General features: G+C 43.3%; 1 protein-coding gene across 10 annotated transcripts in view; it reads right to left on the reverse strand.

Moving 5' to 3' along the window:
- LOC119659689 (unconventional myosin-XVIIIa) overlaps positions 1-18764 on the reverse strand; it is a 426534-nt gene that overhangs the window by 146917 nt on the left and 260853 nt on the right. The gene's annotated exons all lie outside the window — the stretch shown is intronic.

Below are 18764 nucleotides of genomic sequence, written 5' to 3' on the forward strand. Positions count from 1 at the left end.
TAAGGTGCCAGAAGCGAAACAAGTAACAGGTTCATCTCCGGGGAAAGACAGAAGTGTCCCCTGCTCAAGATCAAAATCATGGTTTTAACAACTTTTGCACGTTTTCATTTTCCTGGATAAGTATCTTTTGTATTGAAGTGTAATGTGATATCAGAAACAATGGGTTTGGCGTTTACGTTGATGGAATATTAAATTCAGTTTATTGCTCAGGACGGGCGGTTGATCCGTTTTGAGGAATTTTTCAAGGGATCCTCGATGCATCCCAGCGATGAGGTAAGGAATGAAGTTATTGAACTGTTGGAATCGAGGCGGTTGACAAGGACATAGTCGCATCTTAATAATATGTAGAATCGAAAGACATGGCTCAAGATGCGTACTCAACTGCAGTTGAATTTCTGCAGTAAAATGTAATCCGAGGAGAGATTTTGCACATCTTGACCCTTTGGAGAAATCATTCTATAAACAATAAATATTTGAATGCAATTTATGTGTGATTCCCATGCAAATCGGGACTTATTAGTCATGTTGGCTTGTTCCTGTGCAAAAACACAAACTTTAATTTCACTTGCAAGATACATCGTCGTTTGGAAAACGATAAAATACAATTGGATGTCACTTTCTTCACTCCATCAATTTCTACTTTACCATGCCAGGCATCTAACCCCTATGCCCATTATTTAGTCTCCATCGTGCAACCTCCTCGACAATAACATTAACTGAAAGAAGAATAAATAACGGACATTGACTAATCTTTCCATGGTTTTGCATCTAATCGACTGTATTTGAGAGTTTTGTATGCACGCGATTGTTTATCAACACAACATTACAAAACTTTTCAGCTATGCAAAGATTTTCAGGAATCTTTTCTTTTATTGCATGACACCAACATCTCGGTATACACATACGTAGGAAGGTATGCAGGTATTCGTATGGAAATAGGCGAAAATCATATTAACATTCACCTTTAGTTTTAACGAGTGAGCATACCTGGTTGGGTTTTCTTCTGAAAAACGGATTTTAATACGAAGTTTGCATGTAATAAAATTAGAAAATGCAGTTTTCCAAATAGGTGTGCAGGAAGATTGGCATGCATGGCAATTATATGCAGTTTGTACGGAAAAGTAATGAGAATGTTACAAACAGTTTGGCTTTTCCAGTTAGGAGATTGTGCTGGCTAATTTCATTTCCAAGTACTTCTTTTTCCGCATAAATCCACTGCCTGATAGAGAAATTATTCAAATTTACCATAGCCGGATGGAGAATCAAGCAACACGTACGAGTATTTGTTACATTTTACACAAATTCATGCCTCTAATCCTAGATGCATGGAACGTCGAAGTATGTCTTCAACAATGATAGAAATATCCGGATAGCGGGATTGGAATAGGAAACTCTCCCGGCTTGAAGATACGTGCTTTGAGCCGATCATTTGAAGGTTGTTTGGCTTCCATTGATACACTGGAAAATTTAATAAAAGTAGAATTTTCAACCCCAACCCAGGAGGCGGTGAAAAGCTTAAAGAGAAGACGGGAACCAGAGCCATCCTGACGGTGGATGCCTTTTCGCAAATATACTCCACGTGCTGCTTAAAACTGAGCTTAGCCCACGTATTTGATGGCCGTCCTGGAAGTGATGATTCCCAATTCTAATACAAGCGCAATTTCGTTTATGGCGTTGGTAATGAGTCGCGCTTCCGTCTTTTTTCCCGCGAATACCAGCCCAGCGCTAGTCCCCCAAGCCTTAACAATCATTGCTTCGTATGACTACAATTCAGCATTTTTGAGATGCTTTGCAACCACAACCAGTGGAATGTCGTCGGGGTAGCCCGTCATCGTGGCCTTCTCCGAACATCATTATGGACCCAGTGCAAAGCCCTGCGGGACACTCGTGGATACAACATATTCTTGAGGTCCATCATTGGTGTCATACCAGAGCGTCCATTCTGGCGAGTAACTGCCCACAATAGCAGCAAAGTAGATGGGAACACCAATCGTCGTCGAGGCTTCTGTCTAAGGCTCCAGTTGGCCGAATTGAATGCATTTTTCACGTCCCAGTATACTACATCGCAATATTTATTAGAAGTACCCTTTCCATGAATTGTATTTTCAGCCAAGCCAGCAATCAATGGTTCATCTGGCTTTACAGAGCTCATACTGTTGATCGGCCAAACTTAATTGGCTCTCAACGATCGGGAGCAATTTATTATAGATTATAGCCTCCAGCTTTTCCCCATAGTGTCTAGACCACATATAGGTCTATAGGAAGATCGTTTCCATGCTGTAGGGAACATCACCTTGGACACGCACGTATAGTAGAGCTCCTTCAAGCATTCCCTTTTGCTCCGCCAGCTTGAGATTTTTCCAAGCTTTCTTGTATAATCATCAACGGCGCAAAAACCGGTACTCGGTCTAGGCGTGCCTTAGTAAGGAACTCTATTTTCAACTCTGGCCAAGCTCTGGTCAATAAGGTGAATTTGCGCTCAATATAATTCGTAGTCATGGTGTGTTCTGCGAATTATATAAAGGAGCACTTAAAATCTGCGGGCCGATTCAATCACGCTGCGTCCAGGACAGAGGTGAGGCAGCGTCTGATGATTTGCCTCTGCGTTGGTAAGAAACCGTTAAGCCGTCATCGCCTGACAATTTTTCTAGACACCCCGGTTTTGCGCCAAGGTCCAGTTCGATATCCTTAAAAGCTGTTTGGTGTTCTGACTTACACCAACGCTCCACTCAGGCAGGGTCTGCCTCGTCTTCTTTTCCTACCATAAATATTGCCCTTATAGACTTTTCGGGCTGGCTCATTCTCATCCATTCGGACACCAGCCCACCGCAACCTTTTGAGCCGAATTTTATCCACAACCTGATTGTCATGGTATGGCTTTGCCCCTACACAGGAGAAATTTTCAACGGTCCCAAAGTTGTAGTCTTCTATCTTTATTGTTTTCGTTTGACCAGTGCGATTCGATGTTGTTCGTCCTTTGGTTTTTGGCGCTGACGTTGCCACCATATACTTCGTTTTCTATTCATCTATGTGCAGCCTGAGATCTCGCGCTGCCTGCTCGATCTGAATGAAGGTAGACGGTACATTCCGGATTGTTCTTCCCATGATGTCAATATCGTCAGCGTAGGCCAGTAGTTGGGTGGACTTGCAGAGGATGATGCCTCTTGTATATACATCGGCATCGCAAACCACTTTCTCGAGGGCCAGGTTAAAGAGGACGTATGATAGGGCATCTCCTTGTCGTAGACCGTTGTTGATGTTGAATGGTCTCGAGAGTGATCCTCTTGCTTTTATCTGGCCTCGTACATTGGTCAGGGTCAGCCTAGTCAGTCTTACCAACTTCGTTAGGATACCGAATTCTCTCATGACCGTGTACAGTTTTACCCTGGCTACGCTGTCATAGGAAGCCTTAAAGTCGATGAAGAGATGGTACAACCAATGTCCATATTCCAATAGTTTTTCATTGCTTGTTGCAGAGAGAAAATCTGATCTGTTGCTGATTTGCCTGGAGTGAAGCCTCTTTGGTATGGATCAATGATGTTATGAGCGTATGGGGCACTCCGGTCTAGCAAGATAGCGAAAAATATCTTAAAGAAGATACTCAGCAATGTGATACCTCAATAATTCCTGCACTGCGTGATATCTCCCTTCTTATGTATAAGACATATAATGCTTTTTTGCCAGTCTTCAGGCATTGATTCGCTATCCCACACCTTGAGCATAAGTTGATGAACCGCTTGGTGTAGTTGGTCGCTTCCATATTTAGCCAATTCGGTGGTAATTCTATCGACTCCTGACGACTTATGGTTTTTAAGTCGGTGAATTGCATGGACTGTTTCTTTTATGCTTGGTTGTGGCAGTATTTGTCCGTCGTCTTCAGTTGGCGGGACTTTCAACTCGCCGATATTTTGGTTGTTGAGCAGTTAATCAAAATACTCAAACCATCGCTCCAATATGCCCATTCTGTCGGAAATCAGATTTCCCTCTTTGTCTTGGCAGGAGGAGCATCAAGGTGACTTGTTGGTAAAACTTCCGCGCCTGGTGCGGTTGCTCCTTGTACTTTTCGAGTTCACAGACCTGTTAGTTCACCCAGGCTTCCTTTTTCCGTCTGTGAAGTCGTTTCCCACTGGCCCATACCAAAGAGGCTTCACTCTAGGGAAATTAGCACCAGATCAGATTTTCTCTGTGCGGCAAGCGATGGAAAAACTGTTGGAATATCGCCTTCAGTTGCACCATCTCCTCATCGACTTTCAAGCCACCTATGATAGCATAGGTAGAGTAAAACTGTACACGGCCATGAGAGAATTCGATATCCTGGCGAAATTGATAAGACTGACTAGGCTGACCCTGACCAATGTGCGAGGCAAGATAAAAGCAGCAGGATCACTCTCAAGACCATTCGACATCAACAAGGGGATAGCCTATCCTGCTTCCTCTCTAACCTGGCCCTCGAGAAAGTGATCCGTGATGGTGAGGTAAATGCAAGAGGTACGATCTTCTTTAAGTCCACCCAACTACTGATCTATGCTGACGATATGGACATCAAGGGAAGAACCACCCGAGACGTACAAACTGCCTTCGTCCAGAACGAGCAGGCGACGCAAGATCTTGGGCTGCACATTAATGAAGACAAGACAAAGTATATGGTGGCAACGTTAACACCAAAAACCAACCAACCAACAACATCAAACCGCACTGGTCAAACGGGAAGAATAAAGACAGGAGACTACAACTTTGAGTCCGTTGATAATTTCTCCTATCTAGGGTCGAAAATCACAACCGATAACAGCCAACAGAGCCTATTTCAGCTTACAAAAACTGTTTCGCTAGAAACGTCTCACCGTATGGTCAAAGCTCTTACTGTGCCAGAGTATGCTTTTACTGCACAATATGCCAGTCCTTATGTATTCCTCGGAAACCTGGGTTCTTAGCAAAAAAAAAGTATTGGTCTCCTTCGAAAGAAGAATCCTCCGAAGAATTTTTGGCCCCTATACGAGGATGGACGATTCCGTAGCCTACATAACGACGAAAGCTCTGAGCGAGAGCGATGATGGTGATGATGATGATGACACGAAACTAGAGCAACGAATCCCATACGCCACACAACGGAACCCTCTCTTCATATTTAACTATGAAAGTTGCAGTGATCAGTAGTAATTAACAAATACAAACGAATTTGTAGAACGCTTCAGATAGCGACTACTACCTCACGGCTGCCACCCAGCTACCGAAAACATTTTATCATTGGGGTCTGGAATGTGCGCACACTACTTGTCAGTGATATCGACTGCCTCCGGTGTGTTCCTTTTCTCCAGCTTGAGCCAGAATTCCGGTGGTATAAGATAGGACATTTTGGGCCTAAGCAAAGTGAGGAGATGATACTCGCTTCTCTCTTCTGAGATATGATTTTGTACTCTGGAAAGTCCAGTGCTGGCAAACGCGAATCCGATTTCGGACTGTTGCCGGTAAGGGGAAGGAGCGATCTCATGACCCGGAAGCCTGTTTTTGATAGAATCTTAACTGCGAGATTTTGGTCCAGGTTAAGGAGAACCACAATTACGCAGTGTAACGTATCAAAGGAGGTTTACGTTATAGGGGAGAAAGCTACTTCCTGTAAACAACTAGGCACAGAGAATTTCTAAAAGCAATCTTAGGACCATGATGGGTGATCTGAATGCCAAAGTAATTTCGGACAATCTTGCTCGGGTTTGTAATGGGGAAGCGGTGTCATGGTGACCGTAACAAACAGATTTGTACATTTTTGAAACTTTCAACGCTTTGTCATCTCGTCATCGGTAGCACACTGTCCGAGCGCAGGACCTGCCTGGACAATTGGATTTCTACTGATAGGCAATGAACATCTAATTAGATCCGCCACATCGCGATCAGCAGTAGATCTAGATGTTGACTGCATAACAAAGGACGTATTGACATCAACCTTGAATGCAGTAAGGCCGCCGAGTTCGACATTCGAGACAGTTTGAAGTTGAGACGTGTCCCCAAAGGAAGAAATCATCGCTAAGATTTCAAAAAGGATATCCATTTTAAGTGCGACAAATGGGACGGAGAGAGGTTTACTTCCTGTTGCCACAAACATAATACCTTAAATCATTTTGAAACGCACTAAACAACATCCTGGTCGACAGTGAGCCAGCTCTGGATCCTTTCGTATCGACTGCATTAACACCCTCCGGATCATTGTGGAGTAGTGGGCCGACTTTCGATATCTGCTTCACCTGCTCTTCTTCGATTTCGAGAAAGCTTTTGACTTCGTGAAAAGGAAATCTATTTGGAATGTTCTACGTATGGTAATGTCAATCTTCGTGGAGTTTGAAGTTGAAAGCAGATTCCGTCAGGGTCCACCTAGCCACGAATCCTTTTCTTCTCATCATCGATGACATTCGTTACCGATAATTCGTTTTCATGAGATAATGAGTATATTCAGACATGTGGCGAAATCTAAATTTCGTCGTGGATAGAACGACATGTACATGGAATTTATCCATTTCTTTATTAGAGGCAAAGTGAAAGATGCGGAGTCGTTTGTTGTATGCTACCAAAAGCAGCTTGTCTTCTAACTATTTCAATGCGCTTTCGATTGTTCAAGTTTGACATTCGAATTTGAAGTAATATTTGAGCTTCTCATAACAATACCGAGTGGTATAACAGTTGACATCGTAGGAGAAATCCTTTTGCCCTTTTTTCCGTGAATTTGTTGATTTATTTTAGAAAAATTTTTCTCTCACATTTCTATGGTGAACAATTTCGGTCTATACAAGTATCGTATCCTTCAGTATTGAACAGAATAATCCAAGGTAGGCATGATCAGCTTTCGATGAACTGGTCCTTTTCGAGGAGCTGAAAATAGATCCTTTCCGAGTAATTGCGAATATAGTATATGACATCACTTTCATCATCATTAGATTATCTAGTGATGCACCACAATAGGATGGTACTCCGATTTCACTGACACGCAAATCCTATAAATATACACCTATTTTGAGAAAGTTTTGAATAACAGCCCTATTCAGTGATGCATGCGTATCTGAAAATATTCACGCAAAACTTGAATACAATATATCTGTATTTTTAAAATTAGCGAGGCTTGAATTCCATCAAAAACCCGAGAGCTACCACATTTATAGCTTGACATGCTATCTAATTTAAATTGATAATTATCTGTTCCATAATGGGCATTCAATCTATTTCCGTAAACAACAAGTCGTACCTTAATATAATTCCGAATTCCAATGAACTTCACTTTCAGTTTCATCCGTAAATACTAATCAGGTGCCTTTCGCACAAATCCAAGCCAAAACTACGCATGAAATCTTGAACTTTCCATATATTCGCAGCTAAACGCTGACAACAAGCCCATCTCGTCATTTAAGCGTATCAACTTTCGCTGTCAGTGAACTTTTCTTCAAACCTGCAACCGGACAGTGTCTTGCGAATATACCAAACATGGAAGCCAGTGCCCGGTAGATTTTGCAAAACTCGATTTATTCATTTCAAATGCGAAACTCACGGAAACTACTAATGAGGTTTGAATTGGCCCGGGCTAATTTGCATTCCATCCCGGTTACAAAAGAGGCAGGAGGGCCGGGCGCGTCAAGTTCAATGTAACCTCCCCAAAAGGCGGCATATGTATATGCAGGTGATGAATGTGTTTTCATTCAATAATAGTTTGGAACCTGTGCTGCAGGTAGTGATGACGATAGTGCAGACTTCGGCGACCGCACGGCACAGGTGAGCTCTCTTGCTACCATCTTAAAAAGCGTCGATGACTTTCTTCATATTTTCGTTCTGGAATTTGGATTAGTAGGGCTCCGCCATTCATCATGCATGAAGACTTCTCTCGCTTGTTATACTTCATATTGGCTTGAAAAACTATAATTGCATCTAATCAGTATGATCACATACTTGAAAGATCTTACTCAGGCTACAGTGCAAGCGTGAAATTTTGAATCTAAAAGTATTATTTCAATTTGAAAAAAAGGGTTCTGTAGTATAATAATTATTAATTTATTTTTACTGTATTTACTTATTTACAACTTAAAACTTAATTTAAATGAAGTAAATCCTAAGCGAGGACTTCTTTCCTCCTCTAATGACAAGCTAAATCTTATTCCATTGTTTTTCTAAAAACTGTTCAAACCTCAAAATGAGCCGGCAAGGCCTACGACAACAATTACTTCGTGTGTAGTAGTCCCTCCCCTACCAGTCGGCCTCGTGGCAAGTTGCGCTCTTTCTCAGTAGGGACGATATCACTCTGCTACAACCCTCTGCCTACCCCCAAATGAAACCTAGGGATTTCGGCGGGGCTACTTGGCTGCGGTCAGTTGGCGAACGTCAAAACGGAAGCTCTGCTCTCGTTTCTTCGCTGGCAGCAAATTCTTCGCGGACGCCTGTGCAGAGGCTAAGCAGTACGAAAGGCCCGTCGCGCACCATAATAGCTGTCTTCAGTGTCCAATGCCAATGCTCTAGCATCCCATTGGGCTCCGGATGGTATGCAGTTGTCCGTTGACGTTTGAATCCCAGGAGCTTTCCGAGCTCCGAGGTGAGAGTAGATTCAAATTGCATGGCGGGAACACCAAAGTGCCGAATCCACTCTCGACAAAGAGCCTCAGCACATCACTGTGCTGTTATATCCTTCAGAAGTTTGCCTCAGGCCACCGCACAAACTGAACAATCATCATGAGGCAATACTTAGAGTCGTATGAGTCTCGCAAAGGTCCTGTAATGTCCAGGTGTATAGTGCGAAAGTGCTTTATCGACCTAGGGAATACACCTACTTCCTTTCTAACTAGTGACCTTATACTTTTGGCATGCGATGCGCTGTTTGGCCCAAAAGTTCACGTCCTTTGCCGTCCAGGCCAGAAATACTTGTTGGAGACTAACCGATTCGTTGCCCGAATGGCAGGAGGCGCAAGATCGTGCGCGGAGTGAAACACTTCTTTCCGAAAAGCGGCTGGAATATATGGCCTAGGACTCTTTTCAGAGATCTCGCAGTAGATAGAAGAATGTGAGCCGAAGATAGGGAACTCCTTGAACTTGCACTCGGAATCCAAGAACGGCGTCATCCTTTTGGGGCACAACAATTGCCGAAAAATCGACTGCGGCTGGGATTTCGAAAATCCGGGACAAAACGTCAGCGATTAAGTGCTGAAGTTAGCGAGGGGACGCTTTGTCACGACTTTTCGCTAAGGCAAAAGACAGAGGCTTATGGTCCGTGCCTGCCTTCAAGGGAATATCGGAAGTACTTAATACTCAGATACGCACCTAGTAATTCTCGATCATAGGCGCTGTAATTCCGTCGAGTGGATTCAACTATTTTGAAAAGAAATCCACCGATTGCCAGTTTTGATTCACCCTTCGGTGAAGTGCAGCACCTGTGTCTGAGGCATCGACGAACAAGGGTAGAAGTGCATTTTGTTGAGGGAATGCCAAAAGAGTTGCATCTACCAGCTGTTGTTTGATGGTTTCAAATGCCTGGACGGTTTCTGGACCGGTTTCTTAGGACCAGACAGGAAAGTGTTGTTAGTAATGGCTGGTGATGAGCGGCTTTGGGCAGGAAACAACGGTAGAAGTTTACCATGCCCAAAAATTTTCTAAGGTCTTTAACCGTCTTTGGTAGCAGAAACCTCGCGATCGTTTGCACCGTGGCTGGGTCAGTTTAAATGTCATCAGGGGTGATGGGCTGGCCTAGAAATTTCATTTCAGTCTGCTTCTGGAGAAATTTGCATTTGTCAACGTTGAGAATTAGGCTATTTTCAAGGAGGCGTTGAAAAATCCGCTCGAGATGTGCCAAATGCTCAGAGTCGGTGGAAGAAGCGAACAGAACGTCTTCCAAGTAGACGGAGCAGAATTCCAAGTTTCGTAGTACAGAGTGGATGAATCTCTGAATGGTTTACGCCGCATTGCACAGGCCAAAAGTCGTTCGTGTGAACTCGAAGAGTGAGAATTTTTGGAAAATATAAATATGGTAATATATGATAAAAATAATGAGCAATATAAATACATAGTAATAATATGTCCGGATAACTGAGTGGTTAGAGCACAAGACTGTCGTACGGTAGGTTGCGGTTCAAATCTCATTGGTGGCACCGGGATTTGTATCGTGATTTGACGTCAGATACCAGTCGACTCAACTGTGAATGAGTACCTAAGCCAAATCAGGGTAATCATCTCGGGCAAGTGCAATGCTGACCACATTGCCTCCTATAGGGTACTGGAGTCCTGTAGTGCACCGTTATGAACTTGAATGACGTGTTCTAACACACTTCAAGGCCCTGATCCAATTGAATTGTTGCGCCAACGATTATTATTATTATTAATAATAAATATACATACAGTAATATATAATTAACTTTATTTCGGTAGATATCGTAACATAAGGTATTTTGAGACCTAGATACCATGTGCTTGGATCATCATTACTTTTTCTGATTTTTTGATTGACCCTGACCCCTTATCGAATCTTCGCACTCCCATTGTTTGCAACCAATATCGGAACTAATATCTGCTTCGAAAAGTACTAATCGAGACGTCTCATTTGATACCCCAGATGACTATATTCAATGAAAAAAAAATATTACACCCCCTTAAACTCAATGTAGAACAACAAAAGTCGTCTGACTGGACAGACGGTTCGACATCTAGCTGCGACGATTTGCCTATTGTAGCTGCTTCTCTAAATCTACGGCGATTTCAGCAAGTTCGAGTAAGTAGCGAATGAAATGGGACAATGGAAATTTGTATTATCCGCTCCTACTTCGAAGCCGCAAAGCAAGGAGTAGGAAATACATCATATTGTCTCTTGTTGCACCAAAGACTCATCGAGTGTTTCCGGCACTTGGTGGACGTGAATCTAGAGCAGACTGTATCTCGACAAATTTAGGCCATCATGGAAACTACAAGGCCGAAGCACTCTTTTTCACGGTGAAGTTTAAATTTTCGTTCGGGAACAGATCCACTGTAGAGATCAGCCTATCTGGGGCTCTATATCTCTTCGGTGGCTCCCAGAATTTCTCTCAAATCAATGATTGCGATTGCGTTTCGATTGTACTGAGATGCAGTTGCGGCTATCAAGCTCCATGACTGGAACAACGTTCAGGAAACGTCAGTGAGGCAGGGCATTGCTGAGCTTACCCAAATCAACGAAAACAATACCAGTAGATGAGTAAAGAATAAAGTACAGAGCATCTCCAGTGGTTCAAATTTTGTTGTTCAAACCAAAACTTTTTGTCGTATGCAGTCAATTGCGAGAAAGGAAAGTATTCAAAGTGAACGCCAAATTTATGCATGGAACTAGCAGAGCTTTTGAAATAATTTAACAAATTCTAGCACAGCTTCCAGGCAATTCAGCTTTTGGTAACAAAAACAAGAGTATTTTGGTGGTTATCAATTTCAATTCATGCTGATTATTAACCTACGAGTACACGACACACCGAATAGAATCCCAACAACGATCACTTAGCCGCCGATCCTCATAAAGTCTGTAATTAGTAAAAGGATCAACGTTCACTTCTTCTTTTTCTTCAGCCTTTGTCCCGTTCACAAGCGGGGTCGGCTCGTCGTGATCGGCTTCGCCATTTGGCTCTATCGAATGCCTGATCTGGGTGCAATCTCGAGGCTTTCAAATCCCCATCCAACGTATCAAGCCACCGTTGCTTAGGTCTGCCTTTTGGTCGTTTACCATCGACTTCGATGTTCAGACCAATCTTTGCAAGTGAATTCTCGTTTGCACGAATTGCGTGACCATACCATCGAAGTCGCCTCTCTCGCAACTTTTCCACGATCGGTGCAACCCCATAACGATCGCGGATGTCCTTATTTCGGATGTGATCTAAACGTGTGACGCCACTGGTCCAACGTAGCATCTTCGTCTCCATTACCGCGAGACGCCGTTCATTGTCTTTTATGGTCGGCCAACACTCAGAACCATAGAGAGCGACTGGACGGACGACATTGCGGTAAATTTTAGATTTGAGACGTTCGTTGATACGTCGATCACAAAGGACACCAGTTGTGGAACGCCACTTCATCCAGGTTGCGTTAATGCGTGAAGAAATTTCATAACGCAGTTCTCCATTGGCTGATAGCGTTGACCCGAGGTATTTAAATTGCTCAGTTCTGGGCAGACCACTGCCGCTGACAATGATTGTGCCTGTTTCATGGGGATCGGTAGTCAAAAATTCAGTTTTGTTTAAATTCAATCTGGGACCGTGTTGCATGAAGCGATCATTCCATTTTTGAACAAGTTGCTCGAGATCATTTTTGCTATCAGATGCTAGGAAAACATCATCTGCATAAAGCAGTGTGTAGGGCGCTGGACGTTGGATATTCCGTGTGACGGTGTCCATAACAAGGACAAAGAAGAGTGGTGAGAGGGCACTTCCTTGATGAACTCCAACAGAGACACGAAACGGTTTTGATACACCCGCCATACTTCGAACTTTACTTTTCGGATCGTGGTAGAGCAATTGAACCCAGCGCACGAGTTCTTCTGGCACGAAGTGTTGTCGTAAAGCATACCAGATGAGTTCGTGTGGTACACGGTCAAACGCTTTCTCTAGATCCAGAAAGGCAATGTAAAGAGGGCGATGCTTCCCACGGTGTTTCTCCATGAGTAACCGCGCAGCGTGTATTGCGTCAGTAGTTCCGCAGTTCTTGACAAATCCGGCTTGATTCACGGTTATTTCAACGATTTCGCGAATACGGTTGTCAAGAATGCGTTCAAAAATCTTCATGGTATGGGAAAGTAACCGGATCGGACGGTAATTTGAACATTCTGCTGGACTACCTTTCTTTTTCCATATTGGAACAGTGGTACTTTCTTGCCAGTCAGATGGTGTTCTTCTTTCATAAATAACCCGGTTAAAGAATTCACTCAGCCACGGTGTTGGGTCCCAGCTCTTCGCTTTCCAGAGCTCAGATGTGATGTCGTCAGGTCCTGTCGCTTTCCCCGATTTCATTTGTTTTATTGCCTCCTCGACTTCAGTTGCGCTGACTGGTGGAACTGCTCCAAATGTCGGCAATGATTGTGGAAGTGGAGGATGAGCAAATTCTTCAGTTGAAATCTGCTCGAAGTATTCTCGCCATCTATCCGTTGCGGCTCGACGATCAGTAAGCAAAGTACCGTTCTTGTCATTAACACAACAGAAGTGTTCGATATCCTGTGTGCGTTCATCACGGCTTTTAGCAAGTTGATACAGATCTCTCTCGCCATCCCGAGTGTCCAGTTTATCGTAAAGATTTTTGAAATGGTTCGCTCGGGTGACAGCGACCGCTTTCTTTGCTTCCCGGTTGGCATTCTTATAAATTTGCCAATTAGCAGGCGTTTTATCGTCGAGAAATTTGTGGTAGAGGCGTTTCTTTTCACGGACCTTCATTTCAACATCATCATTCCAAAGCCAAGTATCTCGGTTGATGTACCGCTTACCCGACTTGGTGACCCCGAGGGTTGCAGAGGCCGCTTTGTGGATCGTGTCTTTCATTTGGTTCCATGATTCTTCCACATTCGTAATGGTTGGCAATCGTATGAGTGAGACCGTTTCTTCCTTCTTCTCACCAAATCGCCACCATTTAATGCGCGGCGGGCCAGTGCGTTCCTCACGCCGTTTTATCGGTGGCTTAATTCGCAGGACAGCAATCAACGGCCGATGTTGAGGTGCGATGCTCTCATAGGGAACGACTTTGCAATCAGTGACAGTGGTAAAATATTGGCGTCTTATGAGAATATAGTCGATTTGCGTTTTATTGTTCCCACTATAAAATGTGGGAAGATGAGACAATCGTTTGATGAACCATGTATTCATAAGTACAAGGTCATGGATGTCCGCAAAATCGATTATACGCTCGCCACCTTCATTGTGCGCTCCGAACCCCTTTCTCCCATGGCATCTGTTACCGTCTGCCTTTTCACCCACATGACCATTAAGGTCGCCGGCAATGATTATGTAATCGTCAGCAGGCACGTGACAAGTCTTTTCATAGAGAAGTTGCCAGAAGGCATCTTTCTCGGCATCAGGTCGGCCTGTCTGTGGTGCATACGCGGTGAAGAAGTGAATAGTGCGATCAGCTGATATAATGGTGAGCTTCATCAGCCGATCATCAAATCGTTCGACTTCTTTAATGGCATCACGGAAACCCTCTGAGATGGCAATGCCAACACCATATTGAGTGTGTGGGTTACCAAAATAGAGAAGTTTGTAGCCATTTTTACCGCGTTCGCGTTCAATGTCGCAGCTTTTGGAACCAGACCATCGGGTTTCTTGCAGAGCGCAGATGTCAATGCACCTTTTCCGAAGGGCTCTTGCGAGTTCCTCGGTCTTTCCAGTTAGGGTACCAACATTTAGCAACAGAGGTACCGCCGAATTGGATTGAGAACAACTCATTTTCGACTCACAGAGCGTAGATCGGATAACTGTATCCATTACGGAAAGGACTTAAATGACACTAATATATATATATTGCTGCTGGTGATGATGACTACTTTAAAAGTCAAAACGGGCCGCACGCCAGACATAACATTAATCACTTCCACATCTAAGTTGTGACCCCGTCAGATTGCTAAAAGTATCTAGAAATTCTACAAGGGATTCATGTTCGAGTTGGTGATTTGAAACGCGCTCTGCTATTTGAATTCCTACAAACGTCTGAAGCTGGTGCATCTCTCAAGGAAGAATCAAATAAACGCATTGGATGCGTCCACTATCTCTGCGATCAGAATGTTTTTCCTGCACAAAGACCGATATGAAGACTGTTTTATAGTAGATAAGTACTACTATGTTTAACTTTTAAAGGCATCCACTGGCGAGGCGGACGAACTTATCTCATGATATTGGAAGGAGAGGTGCAGTTCACCATTTCATTAGCCCTATTTATCATTCAACAACCTGGATAAGATGAAGTCAAACCGGGAGCAGATCGCTGAGTGAAAGTCGAAAGCAATGCACAGTAAGCAGCCAATCGTCCGTCCCCATTCTGCTCCATTGCGCTATGGTGCTTATAGATAATTTAACATATTATCTGAAACCAGGCAATTTGAACTGATTGCAATATACCACACAATCTTCCGAGTTTTTAACGGTTTGTATGAAACAAAACCTCATTTGTTATTAAGGAGTTATATGTGTTTGGAGCCCAAAAAAGAGGCTCTCCTTGATTATTCTGTGAGTACAATATACCTGTCGACTACGACCTGAAAGTTGGGAAAGTGCGCAACAGGTTCCTGGAATGTGCGCACGCTTCTTGAACACGGCATCGAAGGTCCCCAGAATGTTTGCTTTTTCCAACTCGAACGAGAATCCTAACGATATAAGCTGGACATTCTGAGCTGAAGTGATATGGAATCATAGGACTCTGTAGTATACTTCTCTCTCTCTCTCTCTTGCCACACTTATGACAATGTCCTTTTTCTAAAAAACGTACGCAAATCAGGTGTCAAAATGTTATTGACGGCTACCGCAAAGTGCTTTTTCTTTACCCGGTTTCTGAAAGGATTCTGAGCGCAGGATTCCGGTCCCGGTTAAGGAGCATTACATACAGTGCTGTGCTTCAACAGAGATTTCCGATATAGTGAAGGAAGGGCAATTTCGGTCGAAATGGGTGATTTGAATGCCAAAGGAGATTCTGACAACATCCTGTTTGAACATGTGATGAAGAAATATGACCTTAAGGGGCGTAACGATAATGGCAGCAAGTTTGTGGATTTCTGTAACTTCCATCGCCTCGCTATCAGGGCACAGAGATTGACCACTTTCCGATCAGCAGCAGTTTTAGCAGTTCTTCTTCTGGATGTGGATAGCAAGTGAGCCGCTAACGTCGGTAAGGGATTAGCATCTAATGGTCGCTCTGTTTGCGTGTTGCGTTCGCCACTTCCCGCAGAGTTGGACATCTACTCTCCTCCTCCCCCCACAACCCCAAATTCAATATCGACTGCTTATATGATCCAGATGTTGCTCCACAGTGAGGGAGCATCTTGCCGATCGGATGTTAGACACCCTGTGTAATTCCCCTGAGATTATCGATGCATATAAGGCAGCTATTAAAATGATGCTATTGAGGTCGGCGGTCTGTCCCGATGGGGCACCACAATATGTGGCTGACTGCGGAATCATGGCAGCGGCTCGGTGAACGGAGGAGATTGAAAACTTTACTGATACGGCGGATGAGGGCTAACGTGATGTGCTCGAGATTCGATACCTTTCAAAATTATGAGAAGTTCAACGTAGGGTGTACTATGAAAGGAAAAGGAATTTTTTTATTGCGATGGTCAGGGGAGTGGGGCTGCTCCAAACAGCTGTGATTTCAGAACTGTGTAACGTGTCACAAAAGAACTTGTATGTGATTTTTCGGTGGCCCTGTGAGCAGGAGAAGAGGCAAAAACAACATTTCATTACGGTTATTAACCATATCAAATTTGGTGAAGTTCTGCCTTTTGTTCACCGTTAGTCACCATAACACGTGGATACGGATTGCTCCTTCAAACAGAAGAGAAATCATATCGGTCATCAATACACGTGTTTCCGCACAACTATTGCTGCTTCTACTTATACGAAAATACCGAAAATCCAAGTTTTTAACAAAGAATGGAAGAGAAGAACTTTCCAAAGAAAGACATCAGTCTTGAGTGTGACAGTTGGGGGAATATTTGCGTGCCCCATACATTCGTAAGAATAATAGTTCAAACAATCCTGGAATGCATCATGGAACATCTCGAAGGTTTGATCGACAGAGAACAAGCTCTGAATCCTCCTCCATTGACTACATCAACACCCTAACCGCTCCGAATGTTCTTTATCGGTTTCGAGAGGGCTGTCAACTGCGCGAATGGAGCATGTATCTGCCGTGTTATACGTAGGAAGGGCATTTCAAAGAAACTAGTACCTATTATCAGAGCGGCATATCGGCCATCACATCGTTCTTCAAACACTTCGACCACTCTGATGACATCTGTTTGCTCTCTCGCCAAATCATGGACCTTGAGCAAATGGCTCTGAATTTGCAAAGAGAGGCAAATAGAGTTGGAATAAAGATAAAGAGCAACAAGACTAAGGTTCTGAAGATCTTCTTCGGCGCACAGGCCAATTATGACGAGTTGATCAATCATCAATGGATAGGTAACACACTGATAGGCAACGAATGGGTCGTTCTAGAATTACGTGGAATAGTGCACTGAGGGAAGAGTGCAAACTTCTCAGAAAATCGTGAATAGAGTTCAGGCGTATTGCTAAGAACGAAAGTGATTGCACATAGATGTGGTTGACGCCCTAAGCCGGATGTAGGGGTGGTCTACGGCAAACAAATATAGGTATCTTTAGTAAATTCCGTGTAAAAATTAGTAACTCTCTACCTGTCAAGCATTTTATGAAACTAAGGAAGTTCTCTGTCAAATTTGGAGAACTTCTTTTGCAAGAGGGAGAAGATTGCTTTAGGACAACAGACCTGATTTGAATCCAATAGGTTATCACACTACAAACCGTTCACAAGGTCAATATAAAGGAGAATAACTGCACTGGAAAAAGCTATTCCCCTACTGATTAGACAAGTTGATGAATAGCTCAGAAAGGAAAGCCATAGGTTGCAAGATACAACTATAAAGCCATTGCACGAAGTGGGACATGAATTGCTGATGGCGAATAGAGTAGACCATTTGCAGTGCTATGGGAGTCAGTAATCAAAGAACTCAGGTCAAGATGTATGTCCACATACAGATTGAAACTACGAGCCAGAAGTGGTGCTATAATTGTTTGAACTCCTGGAAGACAAATTGAAGTCGTGTTCTCGTCTATTCGGTATCCCAACAAAGTCGTAAGTACTATTAAGTGTCCTGAAGATGGTATCGGTAAATTGGCCTACAACTGCAGGGAGAAGGACATATTCAGAATCCATGTTGACAATCATTGCCAATAGTGAAACTAATTTATTGTTTAGTATAAATGAAGGATCCTAAGTCCACATCCACTTGATGTTGGACCGGACCAAACGGAGAGCAACTTACTTTCACGTCTTTTTGGTCCACGGATCCCTCGTTTGGGGCATGACACCCAAGCATTCAAAAAATATAGGACAAATATAGGCTCCCAGGGCAGAGGTGAGGCAGCGTCTGACGAGTTGCCTCCACCCTGGACGAAACCATTTGTCCTATATTTTTTTTAGTGAAACTAATATTCTATACCCAGTAACGTAGGAAGTATGTAATTGTTGATGAATTGTCAATGTTAAGGGTGGGATAGAATAATCCTCAAATATTTCTGAGATTAGGGCTTCGATAAAGACCAGGATTGCTCAAGCCGTAGTGCAAATGTTTTTATCAAATCAAAACTATCGCTTCCTACTGTACCATTTCTAAAATCACATGCTAACAACAAATCAAACAATGAGATATTATCAAGTTTCTCATTCATGTTCACTGAATGCTTAGACAATATTTGTCGAGAGCTTACTCCATCGTGAAATTGTTTGTTATGTTAAGATCTAATCACAACATTGAACGTTTCGGTTCAGAGCCCTAGTCCACATACCTAATTATTAATCAAAGCATAAATTAACACGCGAATGACGAGCGAAGAAAATAGAAAAGCGCTGGTAAAATCAGGTCGAGGGGTCATTAGCAAGGCTCTCGCCGTCACCATTGCTTATTTCGGAGTGAACTTCCGCCCGCAAAAGAGGCCTCCGCCATAGTAAGTCGGTGCTATTTTAAGCTATGTTGTGACCGAAAAACATCGACGAGTCTATGGTGCAATTTACATGCATAA

The sequence above is a fragment of the Hermetia illucens genome, chromosome 6 (genome assembly GCF_905115235.1).
Source record: "Hermetia illucens chromosome 6, iHerIll2.2.curated.20191125, whole genome shotgun sequence".
NCBI classification, from domain to species: Eukaryota; Metazoa; Arthropoda; class Insecta; order Diptera; family Stratiomyidae; genus Hermetia; species Hermetia illucens.